This window comes from Populus euphratica, unplaced genomic scaffold (genome assembly GCF_000495115.2).
Source record: "Populus euphratica unplaced genomic scaffold, PopEup_1.0 scaffold31.1, whole genome shotgun sequence".
Taxonomy (NCBI): Eukaryota; Viridiplantae; Streptophyta; class Magnoliopsida; order Malpighiales; family Salicaceae; genus Populus; species Populus euphratica.
Window position 1 is genome coordinate 3,282,364 of NW_011499850.1, and position 2,077 is coordinate 3,284,440.

Genomic DNA, 2,077 nt, shown 5'->3' on the forward strand with positions numbered 1-2,077 from the left:
TTAATTGATTTTTTCTTTAATTTTACCCTCTAACAACTCAATCTATTATTTATTTATTTAGATTTTGTTTCAATTTTTTCTTGTTTGGGAATTGAGTTTTGTAGTTTTTTTCAATTTTCTTTTTGTGGAGATATTCTAGTTATATGGATTTAGTTTTTTTTTTCTCTCGATTTCAACTTCCAATATTGGATCTGTTAGAAAAGGAGTTTCATGGTTTTTTATTTTTTTCTATAAATTTATTATAGTCTTGTGACTTATGTTATAAGTTTAATAGCTAGCTTGGATCGACTCAAATTATGTTTTTATTTTGCTATTTTTCAACACATTAGTTGTGTTTACACTTTTTTTTTACCTTAAAAATAATAATCTAACTCGATTGCACATGACCCAATAGTATCACACTATTATGGGAATTATATTGTACAACTTTATGTATACCTTGTATAGTTTTGTGATCCTATATAATGTATTGCACGCTTGTTATTGTACACATGCCTAAATATATAAATATAAAAGATAGTTGCTAACATTAGTTAAAGCTAGATATTATTCACAAAACTTGTTTTTTATATTTTCTAACTTGATATTAAAGCCTATTTTACGTTACTACTCTTAATGGATCATACAATCAATCAATTAGTGGCTTCCACCTAATTTTTACTATATTGATTGCTCCTTACTCAATTTATAGTGCATTGATGGCTACCTCCTCTCTTTTTACTATTGCACTGATTATTACAACTTTTTTGTTAACTATTATTGCACTAATTACTGTTTTTTTCCTATTAACTACTACTAAGAATTTTCATTTAATAGCTATAACTTCTCATGGTGTAGTCTTAACTCTACTTTTTAACACATAATAAGTTATTTCTTTAAAGTTAACTAATATTAATTTTTATAATTAGAAGATGTAAATGAAGCTCTATTTACAAGATTATTGGGTTTATTCTTTTGTTGATGGTTTTTTTCCTAGTCCTCTCTTTCATATAGTTGCCCCTATAATTAATCTTTCTTTTCTTTTATGGAAACAATATGATCTTTTAATCATGAGAGCTTTTTTGTCCTTGTTTTTTTTTTTATTTATTAAAGTCTTACACCTTGTTGTTAATTGTAAACATAGTAACATCTCACAAACTCTTGAAATAACATTTACTTCACCATATAATTTCAGATTTATAAAACTTCAAGGTTTCTTTAAAGAGTTAAGAAAAAGAGATTATACATTTAATATTTATTTGTAAATAAGTAAACTATTTATTTAATGAATTAACTATTGTATAAAGACTGGTCTTTTTAAAAAACTTTAATCTTTATGCTTTTAGGGGGTTGAGAGTAGAGTTTAAAGATTTCGCACTAGTCTTTTTACTAAAACCTAGCCCTTTTATTATACCAACCTTCATAATCACTTAGTAATATATGAGTTTCTCTATAAAAGTTCTATTTAACCTATTTTTGGACCTATTAGACTTGCTCCTTTTATATCGACACTTGCTCAGTCCTTTTCAGCTTTCCTTGCTCAGTGGCAATCCTACCAATCTCATGGAGATTATTCAAAGTCTAATGGTTATAATTACTATCAGAACTACAATGCTAATGAATGGTTTTATGGTGGATGGAGAAACAATAACAACAATAATATTCTCCATAACAACAACAAATATAGTTTTGGATATAATTTTTGGCAACAAGACACCTATTTCTCCTCCTTAAATTAATGGTTTAATAATTGGTATGTAAATTGCTAGCTATGTTATGATTTTGGTCACGCAGTAATGCCCTTAGTTAACTACTCATAATTTGCAATCTAATTCTAATTTAGCATTTAGTAATGTTATCATTGCTATTTCTATTATCTGGTTTCTTGATATTGGTGCAAATCATAACATGACATATGATCTTAAGAGTAGTTAAGTCATAGTTAAGCCAACAATAATTTGTTTGGTTTTTATTATTATCGTTTCTCAGTGTTAGCATACCAATCAACTAGAACCTTATAATAATGCATTCTTGAATGAGATACCTTAAAAAGAGATGTACATAAAGCAACCATTTAGTTTTGTTCATTCCACTCTTT